General features: G+C 45.5%; 1 protein-coding gene across 1 annotated transcript in view; it reads right to left on the reverse strand.

Annotated features, from left to right (window-relative positions):
* Positions 1 to 8,552: 8,552 nt before the first annotated feature.
* The window catches only part of GP2 (glycoprotein 2), a 34,677-nt gene continuing 25,139 nt past the window's right edge, over positions 8,553 to 18,090 (reverse strand). The window contains exons 12-13 of the transcript XR_013524331.1: positions 17,515 to 17,698; positions 8,553 to 10,652 (exon numbers count right to left, since the gene is read on the reverse strand). The gene's annotated coding sequence lies outside the window, so the exon portion shown is untranslated. The remainder of the gene's footprint in view (positions 10,653 to 17,514; positions 17,699 to 18,090) is intronic.

Below are 18,090 nucleotides of genomic sequence, written 5' to 3' on the forward strand. Positions count from 1 at the left end.
CATTTAGCACAGTTCACGGAAGAGATTAAGGACTCAACAAATCTCAGCTCTTGTGGGTCATGGCAAGTCAAAACAATTTCCTCTTAAACAAGAAAGATTTGAGCACTTGCTATAGGTGTTATGGGGTATGTAAGGGAGCCTTTGTCCTTGAGGATTTTACGCTTTTGTTAGAGAGCCCAGGCATTCTCCTGAAAACAAAATAAAACATACACGCAACAACAAAAAATACAATGCCATGTACCATTAGTGGAACAGGAAGCTATTTTGGGAGCTGCATGGACATCTAGCAAGTCACAGAGTGACAACACCTTCCCCTTTCATATTTTCTTCAGTCTTTCTGATGTGTCAAGGAGAAAGTCTCAGTAAGTGCTCATGTGCCTTTAAAACCCTTGTAACTCTTGCCAGCCTTCCTTTATAAGAAAAGGAAAGTCACTTATTTTAATAGTTACCTTTTATCTATGGCGTATTTATGGCATTACTTATTGATGGATTCCCTATAACGTTGAATAAAAGTTTCATTTAAAATGCATTTCTATAAATAAAAATGGAAGGACACAATTAAGTCGACTTTAGTGTTTCTATTATCTAGATATGAAATATCGTGGAGGTGGAACTCAGATGCTAGAAATTAAGTAGATGCCGGAAGAAGGAACCACGGAAATTCAGAGGATGGAGATGTGAGAGTGGGCAGTGTGGGTCAAGAAGTGTTTCTTGGAGGGGGCGAGGCTTGATGTGGGCCCTCAGGAAGGGTTAAATAGGTACAGGAGAAAGGTAATTCCAGGCATTCCAGGCAGAGAAGCCAGAGTGAGCCAAGATTTGGCAGGCAGCTTCAGATGCCCACCCCTGGAAGAGCGCTTCTATTTCTTCTGTTTCCTGTCTTCAGAGAAGTAAAATGTGCATGTGCCTTCAGGTCAGAATTCAAATGTCACTTTCTTGAGAAGCCTGTCCTGACCTCACTCTTGCATGTTCTGAGACCTCCCTTTGTCTTCAGTTCAGAATATGTATCACAGTTTGTAATGATGTAGCCATCTGTGCGATAATTGGATTAATGTCTGGGCTCTGTTACCTCTAAGCTTGTCCGGTGCAGGAACTCTGCCTATTTTTGTTACTAGTATACCCTTGGTGTCTAGTATAGCATTTGGCACAAGGTGGAGACTCACCCATTTGTCTAACCAATAAATCGATGAATTGGTCGATCCATTAATTTATCCATTAATGGTTGTATTTTCCACCAAGGTTGTCCAAAGGACAAGGAAGAGGGAATTGGCCTGCCCTGGGGCCTGAGGCTTCTTCCCAAAACTCCCAACTACAAATATCAAATGACTTTGAGGCTTTGCTTTTCTTTCTTTCTTTTTCTTTTCTTGTTTTTTTTTTTGTTTGTTTGTTTGTTTGTTTTTTCTGAGACAGAGTCTGGCTCTGACGCCCAGGCTGGAGTGCAATGGCACAATCTCAACTCACTGCAACCTCTGCCTCCCGGGTTCCAGCAATTCTCCTGCCTCAGCCTCCTGGGTAGTTGGGATTACAAGCACCCAACACCATGCCTGGCTGATTTTTGTGATCTTTAGTGGAGATAGGGTTTCACCATGTTGATCAGGCTTGTCTCAAACTCCTGACCTCAGGTGATCTGCCTGCCTCGACCTCCCAAAGTGCTGGATTACAGGTGTGAGCCACCGCACCCGGCCGAGACTTTTCTTTTACTTTAGCAATGTATAAGCAGGTGGTATTCCGCGTCATAATATATATGTTTGCTTTAATCTAACACTTGTGTTTTCTATTACTCATTGATGAAGTAATTTAACTTTTTTTCCCCTAAAACATCTTCCAGTAAACTGACCTTCCAGGAAGATGCACCATCCTTTTTCTGTGGCTTCAACCATTCCCACTGCATGCTTCACTTTGAGAAGCATGTCCTTGGCGACCTTTGAAATTTTTCAGCTGATTTCATAGCTTGCAGTGCCAATCTACCCAGGGAGAGGCTGAGGTCATTTCTTGATTTTGGGGGTCTCTTCTCCCATCCCACTTTGTTTTCTAAATGTCATTCCTACTTTACCTGCTCTTACCTAGTTCTTTCATCATGCTCCTTTGATGCACTTTAGAAGGATAGGATCTTAGGGCTGAATCCTGTAGCCCAGGGGCCCTCAAACTTGAAGGCATATCAGAATCAGGTGCGGGCCTGGCATGGTGGCTTGTGCCTGTGGTCTCAGCACTTTGGGAGGTTGAGGTGGGTGAATCACCTGAGGTCAGGAGTTTGAGACCAGTCTGGCCAACATGGCAAAACCCCATCTCTACTAAAAATACAAAAATTAGCTGGGTGTGGTGGCACACATGTGTAACTACTTGGAAGTCTGAGACAAGAGAATCGCTTCAACCCAGGAGGCAGAGGTTGCCGTTAGCGAGATTGCTCCACTGCACTCTAGCCTGGGCAACAGAGCAAGACTCTGTCTGGAAAAAAGAAAAAGAATTGCATGGAGAGCTTGTAGAAATGGATTACTGGGTCCACCAATCCCCTAAATTTCTAACTCTGTAGGTTCATCCAGGGGGCTGGGTGGAGGCTGAGATTTTGCACTTCTCACAAGTGTCCAGGTGATGTCATGCTGCCGGTTCAGCCGTCACTCAGGATCACTGTTGTCATTTCAATTGGTGGCGTAATCAAAGCACCTGGAGGACTTAAAAGAACCCAGTGTACAGGCCTAGTCCCAGACCAACTAAATCAGAATCTCCAGAACACACATTTGTGTGTTTGTTTCTCTGAGAATTCTAATGGTCTAAATCCCAGAGAAGCTGTGACTTGTCAAGGGTCACACAGCAAAGTAAGGCAGAGGTAAGACTAGAACTGGCATTCCAGGTTCTCAGAACAGCATCTTCCCTAAACACCCTTGTTCACCTGAAATTGCTAGGCTCTCTTCTGTATATGAGCTTATAGAATCCTCACTTTACAGATGAGGAAACTGAGGCTCAGGGAGATGAAATCCCTTGCCTAAGGTAGCAAAGGCAGAACTGGAACCCAGGATTACCTGCCTTCCTGTGCTGCTGTCTCTGAGGACACGATGGAAAAGGCCTGGACTTGGGAAGCAGAAACACTTGGTCTTGCATTCTGGTTTTAAAACTTGGTGGAATTTGGTGACCAGGTAAACCTGGCTAAGTGTGGACTTATGGACTTCTGTCTAAGCATTAGTTCCCTCATCTATGAAATGGGGCTGATGGTATGTCACCCTGTGGAAAGAAAATGCTCTGTTCTTGCACGACATCATATCTACCCCCAACACTTTGCACAGTCTCTTCCCTACAACCTCAGTGATGTCCTTTTTTTTCCTTTTGAGACAGGATCTTGCTTTGTCACCCAGGGTGGAGAGCAGTGGTGCAATTGCAGCTCACTGCAACCTCAAACTCCCAGGCTGAAGGTTCAAGGGATCCTCCTGCCTTACCTCCTAAGCAGCTGGGTCTACAGGTGTGCATACCTATGCCCAGCTAATTTTTTTTTTTTAGATATGGGGTCTTGCTATGTTGTCCAGGCTGGTTTTAAACTCCTGGGCTCAAGCAATCCTGATGTGTCCTTCTTAGGCTCCTCAGAAATCTTGTTGTTGTTTTGAGATGGAGTCTTGCTCTATTGCCCAGACTGGAGTGCAGTAGCATGATCTTGGCTCGCTGCAACCTCTGCCTCCTGGGTTCCAGGTTCAAGTGATTCTCGTGCCTCAGCCTCTCAAGTAGTTGGGATTATAGGCATGTATGACCATGCCCAGCTAATTCTTGTATTTTTTTAGAGACAGGTTTTGCCATGTTGGCCAGGCTGGTCTTGAACTCCTGACCTCTCTCTGGTGATCTGCCTGCCTCAGCCCCCGAAAGTGCTCGTTTTATAGTTGTGAGCCACCATGCCTGGATGGACCCAGGGATTCTAAGAGAAATCCTATGTAGCCCTTTGCACATCAGAGTTGTAAAACTGACATCGCTTTAAGCCATTGTTCACGTATCATCTTATTTAATGCCGGCAGCCATACTCTAACATCAAGGTCCCCATGCCCAGTTTTCAGATGGAGACAGTGATACTTGGGGGGTTGAACAGCTAACAAGAGGACCCAAAGAAGAACCCAAGATTTCTCTTAACAGGCAAGTTTGCCACCATGTGCAGGCAAATTTCATTTTCAAAATAAGACCAAAATGTACGGCTTTTTAAAAAACTTACTCAACTTAAAACTAAAGCAGACAGCAGAAGGCTGGCATCCACAGCGCTGTTAGCAGAGCTTGCCGCCTTCTCCTTGGTGCCAACCCTCTCCCTGAATCCTCCTTCGTCCTCCCTGCAGGACCAGCTCGCACCCACAGCCTCCCACACACTGTGCTGGCTCCAGGCTGGAAGCTCGGGAGCCGCTGCCAGGCATTTAGCAGCTTTGAGTTTCTTGGAAATCTCCGGGGTGCTTGGGGCACCTGTGTGGTTTCTTTTGCTCTCTCCTTTTATTTTCAGAGTGCAGATGCTTTCTTTTCCCCTCTAGAAAAGCCCCACACTCTGTTTCAGCTTCTTGCTTTGATCTGAAATTCATGTACCCTCTACCCTGCACTCCCCAAGGAGGCCAGACTTTAAGGAAAGGTGGTATTGGCTGGGTGGGACATTTCTAGATTGTCAAGGTAAGACCTTTGGGGGGAATCCTGTGGCCCTTGCACTCTAGAGAAAGGAGAGGTTCATTACAGTGGAGTCAGGATTTCTTACTGTTTTCTCTTCCTCCTTTCTTCCTTTCCCTCCTTCTTTCATTTCTTCCCTCCTTCGCTGACATCAGTGGTCATGGCTCACGTCTATTTGCCCCTGATGTGTCTCCTTGAACTTGGACTCACTGAGAAATTCTCCTTCTGGGGCTCTCACAGTTGAGGTGGACAAAATTGATTTTCTATTTCTCACCAGTCTGCTCCCCACTGCTTCCTTGCTCAGACCTCTCACGTCTCATGGCAAGATGGTCCCACACTTGGCCCTCCTGGGAAGGAGAGTGTTCCACAACTGTACTTGCAATGAGGATTTTGGAGTCAGAGAGACCTAGGTTTGAATATTAGCCTATGTAGCCCCATCGCACATCAGAGCTGTAAAACAGACTTTGCTTTAAGCTGTTGTTCACACATCATCTCATTTAATCCCTGCAACCATCCTCTAACAACGAGGTCCCCATGACCAGTTTTCAGATAGAGACACTGATACTTGGGAAAGTTGAATGGTTAACACGGGGCTGGATATCACTAGCCTGGTTCCTGACCTTTAGTGTGACCTTGGCAATATATTTAAGCTCTCTGAGACTTTGTTTCGTTATCTGGAAATTGGGAATACTATGCCCACCAGCATTATTGAAGAGATCAGACAGGATATATTCGTAAAGTGCCTGGCACCCAGTATGGGGTGCTCAGGGCTTGTTCCCATCCCTTTGTGATCAGGAAAACCCCTTCCCTATCAGAACTGATGGCCAGATTCACTCAGGTACGACTAATGATAATTTATAATATTTACATAATAATGTTTGCTTTTTTTTTTTTTGAGGCGGAGTTTTGCTCTTGTTACCCAGGCTGGAGTGCAATGGCGCAATCTCGGCTCACCGCAACCTCCGTCTCCTGGGTTCAGGCAATTCTCCTGCCTCAGCCTCCTGAGTAGCTGGGATTACAGGCACGCGCCACCATGCCCAGCTAATTTTTTGTATTTTTAGTAAAGACAGGGTTTCACCGTGTTGACCAGGATGGTCTCGATCTCTTGACCTCGTGATCTACCCACCTCGGCCTCCCGAAGTGCTGGGATTACAGGCTTGAGCCACCGCACCCGGTGATGTATGCTTTTGAATATACTTCTATTTTTATTATCTAATTCAGTACCCACAATGTCCCTTGTGTTAATATTCTTCCAAATCCCACCTTTCAAAGGAGGAAACTGAGGCCCAGAGAAGTTGCATAGCTTGCTAGGATCGAAGAGTCAGTCAGTAGAGGGCTCAGCATTTCAACCCTGGTCTCAGAAGTCCAGAGCCTCTGGCCTGTAGCCTGGGTATTATGTGAACACATTGTCCTGCCCCTAGGATATTTGCATTTATACAAAGCTCAAAGAAATGACTCTCGAATAGAATTCTGGACTTTTCGGCCGGCCAGTGGGGAGAGCTGTATTGAGGCAGCAAGGGATTCCATAGGGTCAAGGCCCTGCAGTCATCCCAGAAGAGCAACCCCTCTAATGGGGCTAACAGGAAAAAAAAAAAAATTGCTTTTAGAGCTGGAAGGAATCTCCGAGAAAATCTATTCCCTGCTGCAGTTTTTCACATCATGAAGAGGGGACAAGAGGAATGAACTCAACGCCTTGCATCCCCTTTGCAAATCTCTGCATGATGGAGGGGAGGGAGGTGACGCTTGGCTCCTGTACCCTTGAGCCCTAGTGACAACAGCTGAGAGGTTTCCTGGGGTCTCTGGGGATTCCTATTCTCCCTCCTTGTCCCATTTTTTTCCAAGTCAAAGGGTCTGGAGGTGGCAGAAGGCTCCCATCTTACCACCTACCAAGGCCCATGATCTAGGAGGATGGGAAGGCCCCTGTCATCACTCCAGGAGGCTCTGGGGAGAGAGGAATGACCCCCTCCCCCAGCATCCCCCACACTCACACACTCCTCACTTCAGGGGAGAGAGGAGGGGGAGAGAGCTGGCAGTGACTGAGAGCTTCATCCAACGCCAAACATTGATCTGGCTCTCTGTGTTGCCATGGCAACAGCTCTTCCGCATGGAACTCAGCACCACGAGGCCTCCTTCAGCCCCCTAGCTCCCTGCCCCCCACCGTCCCGGACACCTTTCCATCTGCTCTTGACAATTGTCCTGTGTTGTCACTGCCCAATCCCCTCTATCTTGCTACCCCCTTTTCCCCTTCAAGTGTCCCTGCTTCCCTCTTCTCCCTGCACTTGACGCCAACCCCCCCTTGCCCACTTCTTCCTGCCACTGGCTAGCCATCAGGTCATCACCCCTCCAGGGCTTGGGGTCTTAAGCCAGCTCTCTCTTGGAATCCCACAGAGAAGCAGCAAATGAGAGAGGACAGGATTTCTCTCTGAGCCAGGAGGCTGGAAGCAGCTTTTTCCCTTCAGGAAGTCTTCTCTCCCCTGCTCCCCAGTCTGAACCCTCCTCTGTGGGAGGGATAAAGGTCATTGAACTGCTTTGTCTGCCTGAGAGAACCTGGAGGGAAAGGAGCTCAGACCCTAGGGTCAGATGGACCTGGGGAATCCAGTTCCTGCCTTGCCACTGATAAGCCTTGTGACTTCTGGTGAATGGCAACTTCTGAGAATCAGTTTCCTTCACTAAAAAAGGAAATACAAGCCTGGGCAACATGGTGAAACCGTGTCTATACTAAAAATACAAAAATTAGCCGGGTGTGGTGGCGGGTACCTATAGTCCCAGCTACTTGGGAGGTTGAGGCAGGAGAACCACTTGAACCTGGGAGACAGAGGCTGCAGTGAGCTGAGATTGGATGACATTGTGAGACCTTGTTTTTTATTTAAAAGAAAAAGGAGGGGCCAGGCGTCATGGCTCACACCTGTTAATCCCAGCACTTTGGGAGGTGGAGGCAGGTGGATCACCTGAGGTCAGGAGTTTGAGACCAGCCCGACCAACATAGTGAAACCAGGTCTCTACTAAAAATAATAAAATAATACCTGGGCATAGTGGCCCATACCTGTAATCCCAGCTACTTGAGAGGGTGAAGCAGGACAATTGCTTGAACCAGGAGGTGGAGGTTTTGGTGAGCCGAGATTGGGCCATTGAACTCCAGCCTGGGCGACAGAGTGTGATTTCATCTCCAAAACAAAACAAAACAATACAAATATGAGAACAGCATCAACCTCACTGGCTGTGAGGAGATAATGAGATGACAATGGTGGGTCCCATTTATTGAGCCCTCGTTATATCCCAGGCATTCTGCTAAGTGTCTTGGTGCACAAATCAGTCCTGTGAAGTCACCGCTTGCATTGTGCCATTTACAGTTGAGCAGCTGACTCAGAGAGGCTGCACGGCTTGCCTGAGGCAGCCAGTGCTGGGGTCATTTGGATGGTCTTTAATCCCAGGGAGACTGCTACCAGGGTTCTTGGGTCCAAACTCTACATGTTCTTGTCCCCTGCATTGGGAAAGTGGTAAGTTGATTGCCTGGCACACAGTAGGTGGTGAATATATATCACATCTACCCTGACAGGTAATTAATTAAATCATTGTTATGTGCCTAATATGTCCCAGGTGTTAGGAATAGAATGATAAATTGTACGCAATCCATGTCCTTGAAAAGTGTAATGTACTTTAGCAGGAGACAGACCTGCAGACAGCTAAGAGTAGTATGGTTTAGGAGATAGATTCTGGAGCAGCAAGGGCTGACTGCAAATATCACCTCCCAGCTTACCAGCTGGAAGATCTTAGTTATGTCACTGTGCCTTCACCAACCCTCATCTCCTCCTCATCTGTATACAACGGAGCGTTCAATGCTACCTGCCTTATGAAGTGGTTCTGTGAAATATAAAAGAAATTGGGCTGGGAGCAGCTGTTCATGCCTGTAGTCCAAGCACTTTGGGAGGTCAAGGCAGGAAGATCACTTGAGGCCAAGAGTTTGAGACCAGCCTGGGTAACATAGCAAGACCCTGTCTCTACAAAACTAAAAATTAAAAACTTAGCTGAGTGTGACAGTGGAGCACCTGCAGTCCTAGTTATTAATAATCGGGAGACCAAGGCAGGAGGATTACTTAAACCCAGGAGTTTGAGGCTGCAGTGAGCTATGATCATATCACTGCACTCCCGCCTGGGCAAAAGACCCTGTCTCTAGGGGGAAAAAAAAACACACAGAAAGAAAATGTCCCATACTATGCCCAGAAAAGATGAATACTTTGCAAAAGGGTGAAGTCAATATTTTTATTATCAGTTCAGTTAGACTGGAACCTGGAGGAGAAAGCTGTCAGTTCTAGTTGGAGGAATCAGGGAAGGCTTCATGAAGGTGGTAAGCTTCATACAGAATCTAGGAAGAATGGCTGTTTGCCAGGGTGTCTGGAAAAGCCAGGTCATTTAAGGCAATCAATCTCTAGGGCTGGAGCAAAGGCCTGAGATAGTCTGATGTGTGTGTGACGAAGGGTACTCGGAGTGCATAGCAATAGCTAGCATTTAAGGAGCATTTACTATGTGCCTGGTGTTGCCTTAGGTCAGTGGCTCTCTGTCCTGGTTGCATGTTAGAAAAATCTACAGAGGTTTGTGCTTGATCTGTTTGAATACGAATGCTAGGCTCCATCCCTGGAGAGTCTTATGTAATTGGTTTGGAGTAGCCCAGTCATCAGTACATTTTAAAAGCCCCTCAGGTGATGCTAATACAGATCCAGAATTCAGTAGCTCTGGGCTGGGTGTTTTAGAAGTATTAACTCATTTAATCTCCATGACAACTCTATGAAGTCAGTGCCAAGGCTCAGACTCAAAGATCACACAGCAAGAAGTTATACGGTTGAATCAAGGCGGATCTAACTCCAGAATGCTCTCTCTTAACCACTAGGCTTCAGGATGGTGTTTGGGAGAAAAACAAAAGACAAAAAACCAAAGACAGCAAGATGGAGAAGCTACAGTTAATGGGTGCCACATGGCAGCTGCTCTAATTGTCATTTCTTTGTCCCCCTCTTCTTTGTCTGACACCAGTTGTGGATGCAATAGTCTCACAAGCACCTCATGCATGTCCTTGTAGGCACCAGGACCTAAAACATCTTGTTCCTATTCCCAGCTTCACTGAGTTGAGCACTCAAATTTAAATATATGTACAAATCATCTGGGAATTGTATCAAAATGCAGATTCTGATTCAGTAGTGGGGTCTGAGATTTTGCATTTCCAAGAAACTCCTGGGTGAAATCGATGCTGCTAATCTGCAAAGTGCCCTCAGTAGCAGTGAGTAAAAATGCAAGTATAATGCACCTATTCTGTATGTGGGGGCCCGCACATTTTTGAACTTGGAGAGAGCTCCCTTCTTTCTGACCCAGGAGTGACTTCTGCACCTTCTGCATTTTATAGAAGCCTCACCAGGCTGCCAAAATGACCTACTTTATTTGTGCTTTTCTTAGGGGATACTTCAGTATTATCTCAGTAGTGGTTTGCAAATTTTAGCTTGCACTGGAATCATCTGGAAAGCTTTTGAAAAATGGAGATTGCTGGACCCCATCGCAGAATTTCTGATTCAGTAGGTCTGCATGAGGCCTGCAAGTCTGCATGTCTGCCAAGTTCCCAGGTAATGCTGATGCTGCTGTACTGGGGACCACAATTTGAGAACACTTGTATTACAGGAATGTCTCCTGGCCAGCATTTCCTTAACCATGTCCATTGGGGTTAGACGCACTAGCTTTCTTGCCATCCCAATGAAAGGTACAAAGTATCTGGCTTCAAGTCCTGGCTGTGCCACTAACTCAATTAGTGACCACCACAGCTACAGATCAAGTTGGCTGCACATAAGCGGAAAAGCCAAATAACAATGACTTGTTCACAAGGTTCATTTTTGTCTCACATGACATAAAATGCAGAGGTAGGTGATCCAGGGTAATTGGGGTAGGTCCTAAACGTCAGCAATATTCCAGATTTTTAACTTCCTCGTCCACTGTCTTTAATTTGTGGCTTTCATCATCAAGAGTGCTTCACAGGCATAGAATGGACAACTCTGGCCTTTGTGCTGGAATTCCAGAAGAAGAAAGAAGGAAAAAGCAAAGGTTTAGACCAAGTTTGTCTAACCCATGGACTGCATGTGGCCTGAGAGCTTCGAATGTGGCGCAATACAAATTCATAAACTTTCTTAAAGCATTACGAGATTTTGTGTGTGTGATTTTTGTCTTAGCTCATCAGTTATTGTTAGCGTTAATGTATTTTATGTGTGGCCCAAGATAGGACTTCTTCTTCCACTGTGGCCCAAGATAGGACTTCTTCTTCCACTGTGGCCCTGGGAACCCAAAAGATTGGACACTCCTGGCTTAGACCTTCTTTTAAGGGGATTTTTCTGGAAGCCACACTTATATCTCCATTCTTATTACATCTCATTGGCCAGAACTTAGTCTACGACCAACCACCTTTCTCTGAAAGGGAGGCTGGGAATTATGGTTTTTCTAACCAAGCATATAACCACCACCAACAAAATCTGGGTTCTGATTCTAAGTAACTGCTCGTTACTACTAGTTAGAATTAAGAAGAGAATGGCTGCTGCTAATTCTAACTAGTAGTAACGAGTAGTTCCTACCAATATGACCCTGGGCAAGTGTCTTCCACTCTTGAGCTCTGTCTCTCCCAGCGTAAAATAAAGTTGGCTTTGATGATCCAAGAGACCCTATCCAACTCTAAGGAAGTTAGATTCCATGGTTCTGTCCCCTAAACATGTTTATCAGTGATGGTCAGTGGAAAGGAGAGGCCTGGGTATTGTCCTCATGCAGTACCCCTAGTGTGCTCAGCCTGATGTGATGTCAGAACATATCCTGTGCTTGTCTGTCTGTTCATCTATCTACCTGTTAAAAATGTATGTATATATATTTTAAGATGGAGTTTTGCTTTTGTTGCCCAGGCTGGAGTGCAGTAGCACAATCTTGGCTCACTGCAACCTCCACCTCCCGGGTTCCAGTGATTCTCCTGTCTCAGCTCCCAAATAGCTGGGATTGCAGGTGCCCGCCACCACACCTGGCTAATTTTTGTATTTTTAGTAGAGACAGGGTTTCACCACGTTGGCCAGTCTGGTATTGAACTCCTGACCTCCGTCTCCCTCCACCTCCCAAAGTGTTGGGATTACAGGCGTGAGCCACTGCGCCTGGCCCTTGTTAAAAATATTTCTGAGTACCGCCACCTGATGTGTACTAAGGATACAGCTGTGAGTTTAAGCAGACATGGTCCCTGCTCTTCCTGTCCTCTTAGAGCTTACAGTTTAGCAGAGAAGACAGATATGAACAAATAATTATGCTAATATTCAACAAATTGCTATAATGAATGTGGATATATTAAATAAGTGTTATAAAGAAAATGTGAGGCCAGGTGTGATGGATCATGCCTGTAATCCCAGCACTTTGGGAGGCCGAGGCAGGCAGATCACCTAAGGTCGGGAGTTTGAGACCAGCCTGACCAACGTGGAGAAATCCTGTCTCTACTAAAAATACAAAATTAGCCAGGTTGTGGTGGCACATGCCTGTAATCCCAGCTACTCAGGAGTCTGAGGCAGAAGAATCGCTTGAACCCAGGAGGCAGAGGTTGAGGGGTGAGCTGAGATGGTGCCATTGCACTCCAGCCTGGGCAAGAAGAGTGAAACTCTGTCTCAAAAAAAAGGGGGGGATGTTTGGGGAGTGTGATTTAGGTGAGGTGGACAAGAAGATTTCCCCAACAATTTGTTTTGAAGCTGACACCTGAAGGAGGGGTCAGACATACAGAGAGTCAGAGAAAGCGCACTCTAGGCAGAGAGAACAGCAAGTTCAGACACAGGCCTCAAAGCAGGAAAGAGCTGGACTCATTCTAGAAACTGAAGGATGGCCAGGGTGTCCAGATATCATCAGCGAGGGGGAGGCTGATGTATAACGAGGCTGGAGTAGTCAGTGGATACCACAGCTTGCAGGGCCATGTGAGCCCTGGGAGGAAAATTGGATTTTATTCTAAGGGTAGTGGGAAGGCATTGGCGTATTTCAGGAAAAGGCGGAGGCAAGGGGGGCATGATGAGATGTGCATCTTCACAAAGATTTCTGCAGATGCTGAATAGGAGGAGCTGAACAGGTCTGGATGGGGATGGAAGTGAGCAGTGATCACATTGAGAGTTATATGAGTTTCACCCACCCATCCACTCATCCATCAACCTGTTCATCCACCATCCATCCATTTATCCATCTGTCTTTCCAACCATCCACCCATCCATTCATCCACTCACTCATCCATCCATTGAACAATCAATCCACCTATCCATCCATCATCCATCCATCTATCCATCCATCCATCCATTCACCCATTCATTCATTCAACCATTCACCTATCCATCCATCCACCTACCCATTCATCCTTTTATCCATCCATCTATACATCTATTCATGCATCCATCCATCATCCACCTACCCATTCAACACACATTCATAAAGCATCTTTAACTGCCAGCTTCTCCACTACATGTGTTGAGTGAATAAAATGATTCATTTTCTCAGGGAGGTTACCAGTTAGAAAGGTAGAGAGACACACATAAACAAACCATCATGGTTGAGTGCAGGTCATAACAGCAGAAAGCTCCAAGAAGTGTGGAAAGAGATTCTTAGCAGTGGTGATCTGTTTGCCTAGTAGTGCCAATGGCAGATGAAAAGCCATGTGATTCAGTGCTCTGACTGACAAGAGTGAGGATTTTATCAGGCCACAGGAAAATAAACACATTTGAGGGCAACAGCAAGACAAGGGGAAGTAACAACCTTGGAATTTAACTTGGGGTTAAACAAAATATCCTGGGAGATGCTAGGATGTAGACACATTCAGAATGGATGGAATTGTCCCATGAATCTGTTTTATGGTGTCCTTAGCATGAGTTTGAAGACTCCTAGTTGGCATTTCATTGATTTATTGCCTAGATTCTGGCAGCTATTGGTGAGAGTTGGTGAGAGCATGAAATAAACCATACAGGAACAAATCTGGGTTTTGAAGTCAGACTTGTCTCAAACTCTGTTCAGCTGTATACAAATAACTTAACCTCTCTGAGCCTCAGCTGTTTCAATTCTAAAATGGTAAATAGCACTGAGCTTGAGAAACCCTGAAATAAGAAGATTGAAGCCTAAGTTCTGTGACTGGTTCATTATTAGTGGACCTGAGAAACTGACAGGATAGATGCAACTAGGGTTGAAAAGGCACAGAATAAAATGGTTAACAGTGTGGACAATGGAACCTTGCCTCCTAGATTCAAATCTTTCAATTTTCTCTACTTTCTGTTCCACTTGCATCTGTAAACCGTGTGCCTAGACGTGGCCCCATAGCTGGGCAATGCCACTATGTTTTCCTGGGACCACAGCTCCAAGATTTTCAGGGCATCTTGTGAGGCTCTTCTCTACAGCAGATGAAGGGTTATTATCCTCCCTTAGATTTGGTAACTGAGGCCAAAAGGAATCAAGAACTTTGGCCAAGGATGAGTCCCCATTTTACAAAGGGAGAAACCGCCTTAGAGAGTTTCAGTGATGAATGCAAGTCCATACTGCTAATAAGTGAATGAGCTGGGATTTGAACCCAGGTCTACCTAATTCCAGAATCCTTTCTTTTATGGAATTCAAGTCTACCAGGAGGAGGAGAGGAACTGAAGCAGACGATAGATAAGTAGATAAGTAAGTCAAATGATTATAAAAAAATAATTACAAGAGATAAGAAGAAAGTAAACTGGCTGGTGTGACAGAGAGGAAACGGAAGAAGAGCAATCTCTTTCAATGGGGAGATCGGGGAAAGACTCCCAGAAGGGAGGTAATAAACCCTAAAATCATTCTTGGTAATGCATGTAATGCATGCAGCATGATATTTGGCACCTAGAAAGTTCCAATAATTGGTAGCCATTATTAAGGAAAGTGAAATGCTTTCTCAAAGATAATTATAAAATCACAGGGATAGTGTGTGTTTTGTCTTACTTCCAACATCTAGAGCCTTTATCTCACAGAATAGGAGGGAGAGAGGAGCAAACTGAGGGCAGTGATAGTCTTGGCAAACAGAGGCTTTGGCCGGCTCGAAGCTGCAGCACCTGGGGCCAGCTGCCTCATTCAGTACTTGGCAACGCCTCTGCAGAGTGGAGAATGCCAAGGGGGTAACAGTCATCTCCACGCTCCACGCAGTAGCTGTGTGACCTTGGGCAAGTCACATCTCCTGTCTGGGCATCTGTTTGTTCATCTGTAAAATGAAGGTTTGGGTCTAGATGCGTTTTTAAGGTCCTTTCCGGCTCTAATTCTGTGTCATCTGAACTCTGACCAACGCCTGCCTCCTTCCGCGGACACGTTCCCGCAGTGCCCTCTATTGTCTGTTCAGTAGAGAGCAGGTACAACACAGATGCAGCCCAGGGGGCTGGAAGAAGCCAGGCCTGCCAGCTGCCCCTCTTCTGTGAGGGATTTAGAACGCTTGGGGGCACATCTGGATCCACACACAGGATAAGAGTTAGGCAGTCTGACTTTCCAGAGTCACAGAATTTTGGAAAGAGAGACTTAAAGACTATTTATTGCAATAATAGCAATATTAGCTAACATGTATTTAGGGCTAACCATTTACTGGGCATGGGCTTGATGTTGTGCATTAAGTTGTGAGTATGACAGGCACAGGGCCATCCTGAAGGTGGTAACGTCTACACAGAGACCTAAAGAGTGGGGACTTGCTCATGTGAAGATCAGTTGAAAAGATTATAATGGCCAAGAGAATAGCATGTGCAAAGGTCCTGGAGGAGAAAAAGACAAGGGTGTGTTCAGTACCAGAAGTAGGGTCAACTGTTGCTAGGTACTGGAGGCTAAAGAATCTTGGAATGTTAAAACCGTGATGACTGGGGTAGTTACCATCACTTCGTAAAACTGCTTAGCAGTATTTACCAAAGCTGAATATATACACTTCATGAAGATGGGCTTATGTGCTCAACAAAAAGGCATGAATCAGAAAGCAGCAGGCTTACCAGTAGCTGAAAGTTGGAAACAGCCCACATGTCCATCAACAGTAGAATGGATCAATAAATTAGTCTTTATTCTTCCAATAGAATCATGTCAGCAACCAGAATGAGATCCAAGTATAATTAAGCACAGTAAGGATCAGGTTTACAAAGAGAATGTTGCACATATTAATAAGAAATTGAGTTCAAATGATATATATTCCTTTTATATAAAGTTCAAAACCAGACCAGGCGCGGTGGCTCATGCCTGTAATCTCAGCCCTTTGAGAGGCCAATGTGGGTGGCTCGTGAGGTCAGGAGTTCAAGACTAGCCTGGATAACATAATAAAACCCCATCTCTACTAAAAATACAAAAATTAGACAGGCGTGATGGTGGGTGCCTGTTATCTCAGCTACTAGGGAGACTGAGGCAGAAGAATCGCTTGAAACCAGAAGGCGGAGGTTGCAGTGAGCTGAGATTGCACCACTGCACTCCAGCATGGGCAGCAAGAGTAAAACTCTATTTCAAAATAATCAAAAAAATTAAAAATAAAGTTCAAAACCAGAAAAAAAACACTGTATGGTGCTAGAAGTCAGGACAGTGGTTGCCCTCAGGAAATTTAGGAGCTGGAGGGGCAAGAAGGGGCTTCTGGGAACAGCTACTGTTGTATTTCATGAATGGGGGTGTTACACAGGAGTGTTCATTTTGTTAAAATTCATCAAGCTGCATTTGTAATACATGTGCATGATCTGTATATTACATGCCAATAAAATATAGTAAAAGCATTACGTGACTACCAGTGACATCCTCTTGTTCATCACAGTCACACTTACTGTCATCACCATTAGGAGCAACACAGACACGACTATATTGAGAACAAGATTCTAAGTGCTACTTTTCCACCTGAGGAGCTCCAAGTAGAGGGGAACTCTCAACAAGGTAGGCTAGTTCCTCAGAGTCCTCGAAAAGTGGAGAATCACTGGACAAGGAGCTGGCTCAGTGGGCTCTTTAGAAAAAAGAGCCTGAAAGAATCAAGGAAGGGGCCGGGCATGGTGGCTCATGCCTGTAATCCAGCACTTTGGGATGCCAAGGCAGGCGGATCACAAGGTTAGGAGTTCAAGACCAGCCTGGTCAACCTTGTGAAACCCTGACTCTACTAAAAATACAAAAATTGGGCTGAGAGCAGTGGCTCATGCCTGTAATCCTGGCACTTTGGGATGCTGAGGCGGGGGATCACGAGGTCAGGAGTTCAAGACCAGCCTGGCTAACACGGTGAAACCCTGTCTCTACTAAAAATACAAAAAAATAGCTGAGTACCTGTAGTCCCAGCTACTTGAGAGGCTGAAGCAGAAAATTGCTTGAAACTGGAAGGCAGAGATTTCAGTGAGACGAGATCGCGCCACTGCACTTCAGCCCGGGTGACAGAGCAAGACACTGTCTCAAAACAAACAAACAAAAAATACAAAAATTAGCCAGGCATGGTGGCAGGTGCCTGTAATCCAAGCTACTTGGGAGGCTGAGGAAGGAGAATTGCTTCAACCCAGGAGGCAGAGGTTGCAGTTAGCCAAGATCACGCCACTGCACTCCAGCCTGGGCGACAGAGCAAGACTCTATTAAAAAAAAAAAAAAAAAATCAAGGAAGGGAAAGTTTTCTCCCAAGTCATCTCAGAGTTCTGAACCAGTTTGTCATTTCAGTACCGGAGAGGCAGTCTCCCAGGTTCTGAATTCACTCGAGGGTTCCGAGGCCAAGTTTACTAGTCGGGATTTATCTTGAGATAGCACCAGGCTGGATAAAAGAGGGATGTTTTAGAGCTAGAAGGCTTGACATCCATACCTTGTCAACAGTGAAGCCATAGGTCATCAAGTATAACAGAGGAGGTATCATTATCTTAATTTACAGATGACCTGAGCGAAGTTAAGTGGAGTTCTTAAACTGCTCACCTCAGCAGAGGTCAGGCTAAAATGTGAATTTCTTGATTCCTGGTTCAGTGCACTCTGGGTGTCAGTTTTTCCTCGTGGACACAAAGAGGGAGTTGAATTAGATCACCTGTAAAGCTCCTCCATGTGTCCCAGCTCCAATGACTCTTCTGAGTTCTTGCTGAGTGTGGAAGGATCTTAACAATTTCTAAGGAAGAATGAATGTAGTATCATTTAGCCTTGCCTGAGTTAACTAGCAGCTGTTGGCACACACATACACAAAGATGTGCATATATGGGCACTCATGTAAACATGTTTGTATGCTCAGACATGCATGCATATGTTCATGCATGTTTGTATGCTCACACATGCACACATATGCACATGCACATTTGTATTCTCACACATGCACACATATGCACATGCATGTTTGTATGCTCACACATGCATGTGCACACATATGTACACACACATCTTCCCGCAGTTCTGAGTTCTGAGGTAGGGTTTTTTTTTTTTTTTTTGAGACAGAGTCTCACTCTGTCACCCAGGCTGGAGAGCAGTGGGGTGATGTCAGCTCACTGCAACTTCCTCCTCCTGGGT

Source organism: Callithrix jacchus, chromosome 12, assembly GCF_049354715.1.
Source record: "Callithrix jacchus isolate 240 chromosome 12, calJac240_pri, whole genome shotgun sequence".
NCBI classification, from domain to species: domain Eukaryota; kingdom Metazoa; phylum Chordata; class Mammalia; order Primates; family Cebidae; genus Callithrix; species Callithrix jacchus.